Source organism: Macaca nemestrina, chromosome 7 (genome assembly GCF_043159975.1).
Source record: "Macaca nemestrina isolate mMacNem1 chromosome 7, mMacNem.hap1, whole genome shotgun sequence".
In the NCBI taxonomy this organism is placed as follows: Eukaryota; Metazoa; Chordata; class Mammalia; order Primates; family Cercopithecidae; genus Macaca; species Macaca nemestrina.
The window spans coordinates 16,099,403-16,116,986 of record NC_092131.1 but is presented as its reverse complement, the minus strand read 5'-3'; the positions used below and the strand labels follow the sequence as shown (position 1 = coordinate 16,116,986).

The following is a 17,584-nucleotide window of genomic DNA, read 5'->3' as shown; positions in this document are numbered from 1 at the left end:
TTTCAATCTATAATTCTATAATCAAAGAAAGTATGAGAACAAAATAAAGACATTTTACTCATGCAAAGTATAATGACCATACGTTGTATTCTGGCTGATCAGCATCCATTCCACCCGTCTTTGACAGTGAGTTTTTTATTTTGGGGGACTTGCTCTCCTTTTGTAGTCTCGTGGGACTGTTAATCAAGGTACCTGCCTTTCCATAGCCAAGTGGCAAGTGTATGATCCAAGCTAGAACAAGTAGGGTCCCCTTTCCTGGAGTGGGAATCCTGAGTATGGTGATCAAAAGACTCATGATAGTGAAAGTTGATTCTTGTGGCAGATTCCAAACAAGATTAATAAGTACTTTTTGCTATACCCCCTCTGGAGCTGCTTTGTGTTTTCTGAACTGGGTTCATCCATAATCTCTGAGTCTGTAAGCACCCCATTATCTTTCAAATAAATCCCTTTTTAAAAATTAAGAGTCTACTTTTACTGTATTATCTGATTGCTACTACTAGGACTTAGAAATTTATATCCAATGAATTATTCTTGGGAAGTTATCTGAGGAATTCCAGCAAAACAAAAGACAGGGAACCCAGAGAGAATTGGAGACGACCCAGACGACAGTTAAATTCTGGGAAGACAAGAGGGTAGCAAAACTAGACAGTAACCAATCTAGATTGGAACAGGATGACAAAAAGCTCCTGTTGAAAAAATAAACAGAAAAAGAAAAAAAAATGGAGTATAAAGTATGATTGAAAAGAAATAACAGAAACACTTGAAGATACAAAAACACATAATTTTTACAAAATTCAACATTCCTTCATTATAAAAAAACTATCAACAAATTAGGTATAGAAGGAATGTTTCTCAATACAGTAACAGTAATACATGTTTTCAACAAACATGCCAAAAACACATAATGGGGAAAGAACAGTTTCTTCAATAAATGTTATTTGAGAAACTGGCTATCCACATGCAGAAGAATAGAATTAGACCCTTATCTCATTCCAGATATAAAAATCATCTCAAAATGATTAAAGAATTAAACATAAGACCTGAAACTGTAAAACTACTAAAAGAAAACATGGGGGGAAACCCTACATTTATCTGGGCAATGATTTCTTGGATATGACCCCACAAGCACAGGCAAAAAAGCAAAAGTAGACATATGGGATTGTAACTAAAAATCTTCTGCACAGCAGAAAAAAAACAAAAACAAAAAAAAACACCAATTAACAGAGTGAAGAGACAACCTACAGATAGGAAAATAATATTTGCAAACCATACATCTGATAAGGGGTTAATATCCAAAATATATAAAGCACTCAAACAATTCAATGACAAGAAAACAAATAACCTGATTTTAAAATGGTGCTGGGCACAGTGGTGCAAACCTGTTGTCCCAGTTACTCAGGAGACTGAGGCAGGATTGCTTGAGCCCGAGTCTGAGTTCAATCTGGGCAATATAGTGATATTCTGTGTTTAAAAGAAATTTCTTTTTAAAGGGGAAAGGGCCTGAATAGACATTTTTCAAAAGAAGACATACAAAATGGCCAACAAGTATATTTTTAAATGCTCGATATCACTAATCATCAGAGAAATGCAAATTAAACCTGCAAGGAAATATCGCTTCACACCTATTAGAATGGCTATTGTTGGTGGGAATGTAAATTAGTACAGGTACATACATTTTGTATCAGTATGCATACATTTTAGAAAATGGTATTAAGATTCCTTTAAAAACTAAAAATAGAATTACCATATAATCCAACAATTCTGCTTTAGGATACACACACACACACACACACACACACACACACACACATCTCTCTCCAAACAAAATGAAATCAGTACGTAGAAGAGATATCTGCATGCCCATGTTCACTGCAGCACTATTCACAATAACCAAGATATGGAAACAACCTAAGTGTTCATCAATGGATGAATTGATAAAGAAAATGTGGTGTATATACTATTGAGCTTTAAAAAGAAGAAAATTCTGGCAGGGTGTGGTGGCTCATGCCTGTAAACTGAGGACTTTGGGAGGCTGAGGTAGGCATATCACTACAGGTCAGGAGTTCAAGACCAGCCTGGCTAACATGATGAAACACCATCGCTGCTAAAATATAAAAATTAGGAATTAGCAGAGGTTGTGGTGAGCTATAATCGCACCACTGCACTCCAGCATGGAGACAGAGCAAGGCTTTGTCTCAAAGGAAAAGAAAAGAAGAAGCTTCTGTAATTTGCAACAACATTGATGAATCCAAAGGACAGTGTGCTAAGTGAAATAAGTCAGGCACAGAAAGACAAATACCTCATGATCTCACTTATATGTGGGATCTAAAAAAGTCAAACTCATAAAAGGACACAGTAGGTTGATAGTTACCAGAGGCTTGTAAGTGGTGGTGGCTATCAGGGAAACCCACCCCCGATATTCAACGTGGGTCCTTTTCTACTTTCCCTAAGTGTTGGCTGGTCTGAGAAATAAAGGGAAAGAATACAAAAGAGAAAGAGTACAAAAGTACAAAAGCTGGGTGTCCGGGGGAGACATAACATGTCAGCAGGTTCCGTGATGTTCCCTGAGCTGTAAAACCAGCAAGTTTTTATTAACGATTTTCAAAAGGGGAGGGAGTGTGTGAATAGGGTGTGGGTCACAGAGATCACATGCTTCACAAAGTAATAAAATATCACAAAGCAAATGGAGGCAGAGCGAGATCACAGGACCACAGGATGGGGCAAAATTAAAATTGCTAATGAAGTTTCGGGCACGCATTGTCATTGATAACATCTTATCAGGAGACAGGGTTTGAGAGCAGACAACCGGTCTGACCAAAATTTATTAGGTCTAATAAGCCTGGGAGCGCTATGGGAGACTGGGGCTTATTTCATCCTTTGTCTATGACCATAAAAGACAGCCATCCCCAAAGCGGCCATTTTAGAGGCCTCCGCTCAGGGATGCATTCTCTTTCTCAGGGATGTTCATTGCCGAGAAAAAGAATTCAGTGATATTTCTCCTATTTTCTTTTGAAAGAAGAGAAATATGGCTCTGTTCTGCCCGGCTCACAGGCATTCAGAGTTTAAAGTTATCTACCTTGTTCCCTGAACATTGCTGTCATCTTGTTCTTTTTTCAAGGTGCCCAGATTTCATATTGTTCAAACACACATGCTCTACAAACAATTTGGGCAGTTAACGCAATCATCACAGGGTCCTGAGGTGACATACATTCTCCTCAGTTTACGAAGATGATGGGATTAAGAGATTAAAGACAGGCATAGGAAATTGCAAGGGTATTGATTGGGGAAGTGATAAACGTCCATGAAATCTTCACAATTTATGTTCAGAGATTGCAGTAAAGACAGGCGTAAGAAATTATAAAAGTATTAATTTGGGGAACTAATAAATGCCCATGAAATCTTCACAATTTATGTTCTTCTGCCATGGCTTCCGCTGGTTTCTCCGTTCAGGGTCCGACTTCCCGCAACAGGTAGCAGCATGGACAGAGAAAGGAGAGATGTTAATAAAAGAGTATAAGGACACAATATTCTTTTGTCTTTATTTTCTAATAAGTCTTTTATTTTCAGAATGTGCCTTTTTATAGACTCTTTTTATTTCATGTATGTAATAACATTCTTTTCTGAGACTTAATGGTAGAGTTTTTGTTTTTGTTTTACTCTCCTTGCATAGTTTGATTCTGTAAGTCATTTTTGCTTTTTATTTTTCTGGTTTCCATCTTTCAATTTTGAGACTTCTTAAATATCTCTCATGATCCTTGGTTTTCTATTCAGATTTAAAAGCAAGTTATAAGAAGCTTATTTGAGGCACTGGATCCAAGAGAGGCCTATCAACTGTGAATTTCACTGTAGCACATTCTGGAGAAGTTGTTTTACCGGGGAAGAATCTCAAGTAGGCCTTTTCTCTTTGGCTTCTCAAATTCCCTGGGTCTTCCATCTCCTTCCCAAGAGTACAGTCCTGGCTACTAGCTTTCTGAGATGTCAATATGCAGTATTTCATCTTGTTCTCCTGTTTGCAATATGGCACCCACGTTCTCAAATGTGCTTGATATCTACCAGGCCAGAGACCCTCTGTTTTAGCCTCTCCCAAAAAGAAACTTCCAATTTCTCCCTGAAAGGGGAAAGGGCAGCTGGTAGACTGTTGAGTACTGGGGTGATAATTTAAATACTTCTTACATGAGTATTCAAACAATTCTACTTTTGACCCCACTTTCATCTCCACTTCAAAATCTACTTAGTGCTGCGAAGTCCTGAGCCCTTTAGGGGGCTCTTGAGTACAAATCACGTTGCTTTTAATCCTTTCCAAAACCAGTTTATGATTCTGGCTTTCCTGCATCTGCTAATTTAGTTATCATTTATCCATTTGCTTTCTAGCTGTCTAAATTTTGTTCCTACTATCAATTCTCCAGTTCTTTCTGTCCTTATGTGTTTATGCCACTTCAAAAGTCCATTTAGTGTGTAGTTCAGCAGTGAGAATAAATATGTGTGTTCAAAACCAAGGAACAGAAATTCTAAATGTGTCATGAATTTAAACAATTGATGGAGAGGGCTATGGTTTGAGTGTGTCACTTCCAAAATTCAGGTGTTGAAACTTAATGGCCATTGTGATAATGTTAAGAGGTAGTGCCTTTATGAGGTCATTAGACCATGAAGGCTTTGCCTCAGAATGGGATTAAGACCCTTATAAAGGAGGCTTCATGCAGTGTTCTGCTCCCTTGCCCTTCTGCCTTCTGCATGGGAGGACACAGCATTCTTCCCCTCTGGAGGATGCAACAACATGGGGCCATCTTGGAAGCAGAAAGCAGCCCTCACCAGGCACCAAACCAGTGGGAGACTTGACCTAGAACTACCCAGTCTCCAGAACTATGAGAAATAAATTTCCGCTTTGTATAAATTACTCAGTCTCATGTATTTTGTTAAAGCAGCACAAACAGACTAAGACAGAGGATAATTAAAAAGAGATTCATTTGATTTTGATGCTGGGAACATTCTCTTTTTGATGGCCTAAAGGTCATAACATTGGACCTCTAGGAAGGAGGAAATATAATTCCTCCATTGAACCTCTAGGACCTCCACTGGTCCTCCATTGGACCCCCAGGAAGGAAGAAGATCAAATCCAGGCCAGATAGTGTGCCGGGATTACATTTCCTCCTCTAGAGGAGGAAATGAACAGTATTTACACAGTCATTGTGGCAAACATAACCCAAGGTGACCCACCATGATTCATGTCCTTGTATAATCCCCACCCCTTGAGTGTGCTTGGGACCCGTGACTTGCTTCTAACCAATAGAATATGGTGAAGATTATGAGATGTCACTCATTTAATTAGGTTATATTACATGACAGAGGTGAGGGATGTCACTCTGTAATTACATTTCATTACATAAGAAGTCTTATCAGACTGCAGGGAGCCTCCTGCTGGTTTTGAAGATGCAAACAGCCATGTTGTGAGCTGCCTGTGAAGAGGGCAGGGAATTGCAGGCAGTTTCTAGGAGCTAAGGGTGGCCTCCAGTTAGTAAAAATCTAGGACTCAGTTATACAGACTCAAGGAAGTAAAATCTGCTAACAATCTGAACTTATAAACAAATTCTTCCCTAGTTGAGCCTTCACATGAAAAATCAGCCCAGCCAACACCTTGACTGCAGCCCTGTGAGACTCTGAACAGAGAACCAGCTAAGCTTGTGTCTGGACCTATGAAACTGTGAGATAAAAAATTTGCACTGTTTTAAATCACTGTGTGTGATAACTTATGCAGTAATAGAGAACTAATATAGATTGTAACACTTTTTGGAACTCCAAGTTGAGACTGGCCACTTCAGTCTCTCATACATCTTTGAATCAACAAAGAAGGAAAGAGGTTACTGTACTGGCTAGAGTGATTATTATTATTTTTTTTTTTTGAGATGGAGTCTAGCTCTGCTGCCCAGGCTGGAGTGCAGTGGCGCGATCTCGGCTCACTGCAAGCTCCACCTTCCGGGTTCACCCCATTCTCCTGCCTCAGCCTCCCAAGTAGCTGGGACTACAGGTGCCCGCCACCACGCCTGGCTAATTTTTGTGTTTTTTAGTGGAGACGGGGTTTCACCATGTTGGCCAGGGTGGTCTCGATCTCCTGACCTCATGATCCTCCCACCTTGGCCTCCCAAAGTGCTGGGATTACAGGCATGAGCCACTGTGCCTGGCCAAGTGATTGATTCTGACTACCAGTGGGTAACTTGGTTGGTACTACACAATGGGGTAGACAGGAGTATATATGGAATACAGGAGAATCCCCCAGGGAATTCTTTAGTCTTCTGATTAAAGTCAATGTAAAACTACAACAACCCAATCCAGGCAGGACTACTAATAACCCAGATGCTTCAAGAATGAAGGTATAGGCCATACCATTATACAAAACACCTACAACTAGCTGAGGTGCTTGCTGAGGACAAAGGAAATATGGAATGGATAGTAGAAGAAGGTAGTTATAAATATCAGCAATGACCACATGGCCAGTTGTAGAGGATGGTAATAGTTATGAGTATTTCCTCCTTATTTTCATGATTATGTTTGTGTATATAGTAACCAAATATTTTTGTGGTTTTCCCTCTCTTATTCCCTTATGATCTAGCATGTGATACTAATGACTAATTTCATATCTCAGTATTTACGTTACAAAATATCAAAGAAGAAGACTCGACATCACCCAGGGATTTTGTATCCTCTTCTTTGGAAACAGCCTGTTACAGTTGTGCATAGATAGTTGTATCATCTTAGGCAGAATTATGACTTTGTTATTGTCTTTATTTGGACATTAAGTATGATATAAGCAGATATATACGGGTGCCAACTTGACAAAGGGTGGCTTTGTGATGTGTCAACTTGGCTAGGCTGAATTACATTCTCCAGAATTTCCTTCCTAGTATGTTTCTAGTTAGGCCGAACTACAAGGGATATTTTCTTGCAAATTGGAGGACAAAAAGGGAGGGAGCAGCTATTTTGTATAAATTACATACCTTCTCCCAGTTATTATTCAAACACTAATCCAGGTCTGCTGTGAAGGGATTTAGCAGGTGCAATCACCCTCATCAGTTGGCTTTAAATTAATTTTTAAAAGTAAAGGATCAGATTGTAGATGAGCCTAGCTTAGTCAAATGGAAGGCTTTTAAAAGAGGGCCTAGGTTTTCCCTCAGTTCAGAGACACCAAGCTTCAGTTTGTGCTCATGGGTTCCAGCCCAAGTGTGATCTATCCTTTCTGACTGCCTGCCCTGCAGACTTCAGGCTTGCTTAGTTAGTCCTCACAATTGCATAAGCTAATTGATTATAATAAACAAATAAACTGGAATGTACGTACATATATGTAAATATGTGTGTATATTTAATATATTGATATTATATACTTTGCACACTTATATAACACAATACCATATGTAATAAATAGCATTTACATTATTATGGCTGTGTCAGAGTTCAACCAGAGAAGCAGAACCACATATACATATATACATATATATACACACACATATATACATACATATATATATGGTTCTGCTTCTCTGGTTGAACTCTGACACAGCCATAATAATGTAAACACCATTTACTGATTTTCAACATTTAAACTAAATTTAATAACAAAGCATGTGTTGGCAAGTCAAGAAATAGAGGAATTAGCATATTTTATAATCATTGGGACATAGAAATGGGTAAAAGAGGATACCTCTGCAAAGTGATACTAAGGCAAGAGCTGATCGGAGCTTGAAACTATTGCTTTCATCATTAGTTTTTCTGTCCTACTTTGTTTGTTCCTACGTGTATATCTCCAAATAAAAGAAAACAGCTTTAAAAAGATACACACTTTCCTCCCCACTGGACTATATAGATTAGTAAAGAGTAGGGATTCTGCAGTTAGATTTCTTGGATTCTTATTCCTGTGGTCTTTATTAATGGTGTTACATTGAAAAGGTTACTTAGCCTCTTTAACTCCAAGTTTCCTTATCTGGGGGGATAATACTGCTACTTACCTCACATTGTGTATGAGCGTGTGTGTGTATGTGTGTGTGGATGTACACACATATATACACTTTCACTTTCCTTTACTTAAATTGTAGCTTTCTATACACCCTATTATTTTCTTTATTTTGAGCCTAACAATACATGTTGGAGATTTTTGTTATAGTTGCCCCGTTCTTATATTAGCTGCCTGTTATTTCATTGTGTGGATGTTCTGTAATTTATACAACCAGCCATCTATTGATAAGACATTTCAGATTTTCAATCTTTTGCTATTACAAAAAATATTCTTCCCTCTAAAATTTCATGTGTATAATATAGCTATAAAATAGATTTCTAAGAATAAAATTGCTGGGTTAAAATAAATATGCTTTTAAAATGTTGATAATATCAAATTGTTCCACACTGCTGCCGTGGAGTCAGTATGCAAGAGTGTGTTTCCCCACACCCTCACCAAATGCTATGAGATCTTCAAAACATTATATCATCATTAACTTTGTATTTCTCATATTATATACTTCCTTTCTTCTGAACTGTTTGTTCATAGGTTTTGCCCATTTTTTGTAGGTTGTTGATCTTTTTCTTATTGATTTGTAAACGTTTTTATATGTTAAGAAAATTAGCCCATTTTCTGTAAGCTGAATTACCAAAAAAAAAAAAAATCCTCCATGTGTCCTTTGTCTTTTGATTTTTAAAATAGTGATGTGATATTTTTTCTTGTAGTTAAATAAATGGATTTTCTCTTCTATCTTCTGGTAATTTATGGTTTTATTTTCTTCATGTGGTATCTTTGATTCATCTGGAAGTCATTTTGGTATAATCTGTGAAGTAGAGGTCCAACTTTTTTTTTTCAGATGTCTACTTAGTTGTCCCAACATCATTTACTGAATAACCCATTTTTCTTCACTGCCTTAAAATAAAACCTTCATTTAATTGCAGCATATATTTGGAGCTTTTTCTGAGTTTCCTAGTCTATTTCTTTGAACTGTTGATCCATTCATGTGCCAGTATCTCATTTTATTGTAGAACAAGTTTGTTTGTTTGTTTTTGCATCAGCTTGTCCAGTTCCAAACAAAAACAAAAATAAAAGTAGCCTGTTGGGGTCAGTTAGGTTAACTTAAGGAGAATTCATATCATGATGATGTTGCATTTTTCTATTCAAATGTGGCAATGCCTTTACATTTCTTTAAGTTTTCTTTTCTGTTTTCTCCATGGTGTTTTATAAGTTTCTTCATATAGATTCTGTTTGCTTCGTTTTGAGACATTCAAATGTTTCGTGCTGTCTATTCCTTTATTTTTATCTTTTTTAAATCTATAGAATGAGATCATTTCCTCTATCACTTCTTTTAACTGTTGTTCTTTCACTCTCTGAGGTTTCTATTTCTGTGCTTTTTGTCTCAGTGACCTTACTGAATAATTCTACTAGTTGGCCTTTCAGTTGATTCCTGGGGTCTGCAAATATTGGTACAATTTCCTTTTTTATTATCTAAATCTGTATTTTAGTTTTTAAATTGACAAACTTGTATATATCTATGGTTCATGACATACATACTTATGTTTTTGTGGTGAGAACACTTAAAATGTACTCTCTTAGCAATTTTCAAGTATAAACAATTCCATATTGTTATTAACTACTGTCATGATGATGTGTCACAGATCTTTGAACTTATTCCTACTGTCTGTTTAACTGAAACTCTGCGTCCTTTGACTAACAAATTGCCAATCCCCTAAGCCTCAGCCTGTGGTAACCACCATTCTCTGTCTCTACTAATTTAGATTCCACACGTAAGTGAGATCATGCAGTATTTGTTTTCTGTACCTGGCTTATTTCACTTACTGTAATGTCCTCCTGGTTCATCCATATTGTCACAAATGATAGGATTTCCTTCTTTTTAAAATAGCTGAAACTGGACCCCTTCCTCACACCTTATACAAAAATTAACTCAAGATGGATTAAAGAATTAAATGTAAAACCCAAAACCATAAAAACCCTAGAAGAAAACCTAGACAATACCATTCAGGACATAGACAAGAGCAAAGATTTTATGATTAAATCACCAAAAGCAATTGCGACAAAAGCCAAAATTGACAAATAGGGTCTAATAAAACTAAAGAGCTTCTGCACAGCAAAAGAACTAGCATCAGAGCAAATAGGCAACCTACAGAATGGGAGAAAATATTTGCAATCTACCCATCTGACAAAGGTCTAATACCCAGAATTTACAAGAAACTTAAACGAATTTACAAGGAAAAAACTCCATCAAAAAGTGGGCAAAGGATACGAACAGACACTTTTCAAAAGAAGACATTTATGCAGTCAACAAACATATGAAAAAAAGCTAAACATCACTGATCATTAGAGAAATGCAGATCAAACCCACAATGAGATACCATCTCAGGCCAGTCAGAATAGCGATCATTAAAAAGTCACGAAACAACAGATGCTGGCAAGACCATAGAGAAATACGAGCACTCTTACACTGTTGGTGGGGATGTAAATTAGTTCAGACATTGTGGAGGACAGTCTAGTGATTCCTCAAGGATCTAGAACCAGCAATACCATTTGATCCAGCAATCCCATTACTGGGCATATACCCAAAGGAATATAAATCATTCTATTATAAAGATACATGCATGCATATGTTCACTGCAGCATTATTTGCGATAGCAAAGACTTGGAATTAACCCAAATGCCCATCAATGATAGACTGGATTTTAAAAATATGGTACATATATATCATGAAATACTGTGCAGCCATAAAAAGGAACAAGATCATGTCCTTTGCAGGGACATGGATGGAGCTGGAAGCCATTATCCTCAGCAAACTAACACAGGAACAGAAAACCAAACACTGCATGTTCTCACTTATAAGTGGGAGCTGAACAATGAGAACACATGGACACAGGGAGGGGGACAACATACACTGGGGCTGGTTGGGGAGCTGGGGAAAGGGAGAGCATCAGGATAAATAGCTAATGTATGCTGGGCTTAATACCTAGATGATGGCTGATAGGTGCAGCAAACAACCACGGCAGACATTTACCTATGTAACAAATCTGCCTGTCTTGCATATGTATCCAGGAACTTAAAATTAAATTAAATTTTAAAAAATCATTTAAAAATTACTTTGGTAAGATATTAACATTTGTATAAGAAAGGGGAAAAAAGAACTCTATGTCACTGCTTAATTTTAAATTTTAAAAATAATCTTCATTCATTCAAAAATATTTATTAAATGTGTGCACACCTCATTAGGGTCTTGGAATAAAATACCGATGTGTCTTTGCATTCATAGAATTTATAGTCTAGTGAGGGAAAAAGACAAAAACTAGTAAAAATTTGAGTAAATTAATAAGAGATCATGAATAGTATTGTGCAATAACCAAGAATAATGGTGTAAGCTGTATGTGCTACTGCGGGAATGCATTTGAGCATTGAGAGGTATGCATGATTGAGGGAATGCCTCTTTGAGATGACACCTAAACTAAGAGATGAGAAGGAGACCTTCTGATGAAGAGTTGTGTACTTAAGGGGTGGCACTAGAGGGAGTGGTTGTGGAGGACAGAGGGAACAGCACATGAACTCCTAATGACTTTTTCTCATTATATGGTTCATTATTTCAAGCTAGGATAAGGATGTGTGTAATGAGAGTACATAAAGTATAAAAATGACCTTGTTGGGATAGGGAAGGCTTCCTAGAATTCTTAAAGTTTGTGCCTTCATTTCTATGAAAATCTTTAAAAAACAGAATCATGTTCTGCATCATTTGGATGATTCCATATAACTAAGAACTACCATATAATTCTATTGCCCAAGTATGTGTTCATAATTTTTGTGTTTAACTTTATTGTTCCAAGCCTGAATAGAAAGAACAATTCGCAGTATTCTCTTCCCAACCCTCAGTTTTGACTTTTGTTACATTGACCAAAAGCATGGGAAATAGCCCATCATCTGAACGTTCTTTTCTGGTTTCTCCTCATATCTTTAACCTCTTCGTTTTAGAGAACCTCAGGGCTGAGTCCTTCGTACTCCTCTCTATCTAGACTCATTCAGACACGTCACATGGTGAGAGGGAGCTAGAGAGAGGTGGGAGGCGCCATATTTTTAAATGACCAGATCTCACATGAACCACCAGAGCAAGAACTCACTAATCACCAAGAGGATGGTGCTAAGCCACTCATACGGGATCCACTCCAATGATCCAAACACCTTCCCATAGGGGAATTACATTTCAACATGAGATTTGGAGGAGACAAACATCCAAACCATATTACCATCTATCAAATAAACTACTACATTGCTTTCTTGATTTCTCTGCTCCCATTCTAAACATTCTCCACACAGGAATGATAATTATCTTTTAAAAACCTAAACCAGAATGAGTATTTTGACATTTGCTTCAATGGCTTCCCATTGCAGTTAGGATAAAATAAGAACTCTTCATCATGGCCAGTGAGGCCATTTATTATGATCGGGCTCCATCCTGTATTTTGAAGTTCCCCAACTTCATCTCATGCTGCTTTCATTCTCCCTTCCCTCTATCTCTATGCTTCAGCCACCCAAACTAGCCTTCTTTCAATTCCTTAAACATATCAAGTTCTCTACCTGAGGGATTTTCCACATTCTTCCTCTATCTAGAAGACTCTTGTTCTAGATCTTCACATGATTTACTTTCTCAGAGCTCAGGTCTCAGCTCAAATGTCACTTTCTCAGTCTTTTTGATCACTTGAATAATCCAAAATACATGGCACATCCTTTAAATCCGCTTTTTTTCTTTGTAGCACTTATGTAGGTTTAAAGACAAACTCCACATTACACAGCATGGGTTAAAGATATACTTTATTGGGGAAAGAGAAAACTTACAAGTAAAAGGCCACAGTTACTGAGAGAATAAAAGCTATGGGCATCTCATTCTCCTCCTACAAGAACCAACACTATGGGGATTTGCTTCTAGTTGGAGAGACAATGGCCTCTCTGCTATTATCCCTGTTTATGCAGCCTTAACACTGGAGGAATACACTTGGTGCCAGGTAGTCTGACTTTGACAACCAAGCAGGCTGCTTACTGTGCCAGCTTTCCTGCAAAGTTGAAATCACCTCTACTGGGAAGACAAAGCCACCAGTCTCATAAGAATTGAGCACAGCCCCTCCCATGACGTAGAAGAGAACTCCCCAGTTCTCACAGTCCAGGAAACCTAGAGTGAGAACTCATGGCTATTTTCAGACAATCCTGTTCCTTCAACTGTAATTTCTTGTCTTTCTCCCTTACTGGACTGGAAGTTCCATTAATATAGCAACCATATCTCTTTTGTTCCCTATTGTATTCCTATTACCTAGCAAAGTGCTGGGCACATATTAGGCACTCAGTAAACACTTTTTGAATGAATGAATGGTAAATTGAGGGCAGGGGGTACAACAAAAATAGGTTCAAGATTAGAAAAAAACAGCCAAAACACAGTGATTTTCTGTCATTACAGTGAAACAAAAGTCAGTAAGTCTAGTCTATCAGGAATGGTTCCAACTTATGAAATTCTTTCTTGATTCAGGTTTCTGATCAAACTAATTCCACAGAGCTTAAAATGAGCCTCAATAGAGAGGTATTTATGGTGTATAATGGCAACAGTAGGATGAGTCAGATACTGCTCTAGTGGCACTGACTATAACATGTGGCACACTTGGTTGAGTCAGTCCACTAAAAGCCCTTCAGAGAAAACTGTGCCTTAATATCAAATATGCTCACATGGCTGAAAAGGAGAAATTTAAGAAGCCACTATACAGGTAGCAGATGATATCAGCACTCCACCCATAGCTACTAGAATTCATTAACTTTTTCATGCACATGGCTCCTGGTGTGCTTTCACCCCCACAGCCGATGCCAGTGTCAGTCAGAGGGCTCCTCTTAAGCTGCCAAAGACCATTTTGCTTGAGTACCTAAAGTTCCTGGAAATTTACATCTCCCCAGGGATAACACTTAAACCAGTGGTCCTGAATGAGGACGTGACTTTGACCTCTAGGAGTCAAAGTGTCTAGAGATACTTTTGGTTATCATAACTGGGCCGGGAAAGGTGGCTGGGAGGCTACTGTCATCTAGCACATAGAAGCCAGAGATTGTAGTCAGCCTACAATGTGCAGGACAGACTCCCACGACAAACAAAAACAAAAACAAAAAAACAAAGAATTACCTCCAAAATGTCAATAGTATCAAGGCTAAGAAACTCCACCTCAAACAATGACTGATGGGCAGGGAAGTATGCACACTGCAGTTTTTTTCTCTTGTACCTGATCTGAATAGTTCTGAGATATGATCTGCACTGTCTCCAGGGCCCTCCTGCGGGACTGAGCTAAAATTACTTGCTTGGAAGTTTGCCTAACATTGTACCATTGTTTGGTTTCCTTCTCTTCCCTGGCCACTTCCCCACTCCTCTACCAATTTTTCCTGAGAACACCTAATAAGCCGCTTTTACACAAATCCCCGTTTCAGGATTGCTTCTGGGAGAAACAACCCAAAACAGTATGTACAAGTGGATATGAAGGAGAACTACAGATTTTATGTGCATAATGTGGAGTAGGTTACTAAATGGTTGGCTATACTCTAACAGAACTCATAGCTAGACAAGCCTATAAATAGGGTATCAGAATATCTTAAACCAAGAAAGCATGGTGTGTTAGGAAAAAAAACTAACAGTGAAGTTAGGAAACCCAGGTTCCAGTCTCACCTCTTAAGTGAGATCTCAAGTAAACCACAGCCATGTGGAAAATGAGAAAATAAAATTAGACAGTTATCTAACATTCTATGCTGTCTTAGGGCAGTGGTTCTCAAACAGGGGCAATTTTGACGCCTAGGGAATATATGACAATGTTTGGAGACATTTTTGGCAATCATAACTGGGAGCAGGGTGCTACTGGCATCTAGTGAGAAGAGCCCAGGCATGCTGCCAAACATCTATCTCATAATGCACAGACAAGGTCCCCCTGCTCCCCACCAGCAAAGGATTATCCAGCCCAGAATGTCAATAGCGCTAAGGTTGAGAACTGCCTTACAGAGAAAATTAGATTAGATACTAATCTAAGAAATTTTTGAGGCTTAAAATTATTAAAAATAGGTAATGTATTATTGAAAGAGACTACAGCATAGTCTCTATATCCTTAAAAGCAGCATAGATTATAGATGCTTTTCTGTATAAGATTGGGAGGGGCTTATTCTAAGCAGATCTTGAAATGTTATGTGGGAGAACTAAGCACCTATGCAAGTAGCTAGAGACAGAGGAGAGAGCAGGAGCCTGAATCTTAGCAGGTCTGCCATAGTGCTGAAGACTCGACTCTCACCCACGTACTGGGATTTAAATGTATTATGAGCATATCTCCAGATCCATCCATCTCCCCTGCAATCACTGAAGACAACCTCCCTCACATGTTTATTAACTTTTGTATACAACTTTGGGGACCAATTTTTCTCCACTAACATTTTCCTGGAGGGAAAAAGATAGTTTCTCCAAATTATATATAGGTAAAGATAAGAGAAAACTATTTTATGGCTAGCTTATCTGAGTTAATAAAAACACTTAAATGTATAACATATTTGCTTATGAATCCGGGTTTATTCATGTGACAGGTGGTGAGATGATGCTATACTTAACTTTGACTTCACATTCCTGTTGGTCAAAGCCTCTCACACCCTTTTTAAACAAAGCTGGCAGTAAAATCCAACATATTGCATAACTAACCAGCGTTACATATTGCTCAGAACACTTTACACTCCCAACAGGAAATTCGAGGAATGAAAGGATTTCTGTTTCATTATCAGAAAGGTGCCTTGTTCTAGTAACCACAAGAGGTAGGGTAAATTAAAAGATTTATTCCTGGATTGTTAATTTCTCTGAAAGTGACTTAAGAACAAACTTAAAACTTTTGAGAGGCCGGGCGCGGTGGCTCAAGCCTGTAATCCCAGCACTTTGGGAGGCCGAGACGGGCGGATCACGAGGTCAGGAGATCGAGACCATCCTGGCTAACACGGTGAAACCCCGTCTCTACTAAAAAATACAAAAAAACTAGCCGGGCGAGGTGGCAGGCGCCTGTAGTCCCAGCTACTCGGGAGGCTGAGGCAGGAGAATGGCGTGAACCCAGGAGGCGGAGCTTGCAGTGAGCCGAGATCGGGCCACTGCACTCCAGTATGGGCAAGAGTGCCAGACTCCGCCTCAAAACAAAAAACAAAAAACAAAAAACAAAAACTTTTGAGGTAGGTCTGACATAATGAATTCTCTTTCATCTGTGATAATACTTTTAAATGTGCACCAGAAACTCTTCAAAGGTGCTTAAAGCTTTGAAAGGCTAGCTGGCATCACTTGAAAGTTAGGGTGACAGCTGAGACAGAGATCAAGGTTTTCATTTGGGCAACTTCCCTGTCATGGATAGACCCAGCAGAGGCCTGTTTTCTGCACTTCACTGAAGTCTTACTCATCAGGAGTCAGGCAATGAGAGGCACATTTTCCTCTCCATGGTCTTTGGTAGACTCACTCATTAAAGGAGGACCTAGATATCATCTATTACAACTTCCACCATAAGGCACTTTGACAACCTGCTGTCAACTGCCAAATCAATATACGTTTAACAGAAATGCAGAGTTTTAACCTTTTAGATCCAAGGTCTCAAAGCTGAGTATTTGCTCTTGATGATATAATTTTCAGTGTTATAGTCAGTAGCAAAGCATACATTTTAAGTTTATTTGTACTGTTCAAAGTTACTAAATGTAAAATTTTTAAAATTAAATAACAATGATTTTTTGTTACTCCTATTATCATGTTTTTAATCTTGCAGGGACATTGTATATCATCAAAGATGTGAAATTAACATTAATTGAGATTCTACTCCAAATTCTCCAATATGTTTAAGTAAAATGCATTTAATTATTGAAGTGGTTGGTGGTGGTACACAACTGAAGTTACCTATTTAAATGAAGGCTACTTTACTGTCATTTGTCGTATTTAAAAAATAATAAACCTAAAAATGAGGTTTACTTTTATTCTTTACAGATTTGATATGTCAATCTTTATTTAAGACAACAAAAATTTGTATACCCTCATATTAAGATATATTTCCTTTCTAGTCATATTAAAATAATCTCATTTCATTACTCAAAAAGAATACATAGAAAGAGAATGAACATAATTCAAGTAGATAGATTTCTAATTGGTTAAAAAATGTTTAAGCAAATGATGTTCAAAATATACTTACTAAAGGAACAGCACCTAGAAATAGGCAGTAGGGCAATGTTCACTTTAAGAATTTTATCAATAAGTAGGGCAAAGAACAAAATCATTATCAAATTTTGAATTAGACAAAAGCAATGGCCTATTACCTTGTTAACATTTGATATTTCTATATATCTTCTTCTCTAGTTGAAATGGGCAATGACTTGTGTTACAAGGATGTTACACATTCTAAAATGATTTAAGCCAATTACTTTAATACATTACTTCTAGATATAATACATTACTTGATGTCTGTTGCATTGAAGATTACTAAACTAGACATCAAGAAACATGAATCCTTGACTCAGCTCTGTCATTAATTACCTTATAAATCTATGTAAGTCATTTATTTT

General features: G+C 37.8%; 2 protein-coding genes and 1 long non-coding RNA gene across 14 annotated transcripts in view; 1 reads left to right on the top strand and 2 right to left on the bottom strand.

Annotated features, from left to right (window-relative positions):
* Positions 1-17,584, top strand: part of LOC105467548 (uncharacterized) — a 143,227-nt gene that overhangs the window by 6,691 nt on the left and 118,952 nt on the right. For all 8 annotated transcript variants that reach the window (XR_011625628.1, XR_011625627.1, XR_011625626.1 and 5 more), the window contains exon 2: positions 5,596-5,698. This is a non-coding gene — a long non-coding RNA (uncharacterized lncRNA). The remainder of the gene's footprint in view (positions 1-5,595; positions 5,699-17,584) is intronic.
* Positions 1-17,584, bottom strand: part of LOC105467547 (tandem C2 domains, nuclear) — a 128,725-nt gene that overhangs the window by 2,131 nt on the left and 109,010 nt on the right. The window lies entirely within an intron of this gene.
* The window catches only part of LOC105467667 (cation channel sperm associated auxiliary subunit beta), a 191,387-nt gene that overhangs the window by 160,816 nt on the left and 12,987 nt on the right, over positions 1-17,584 (bottom strand). The window lies entirely within an intron of this gene.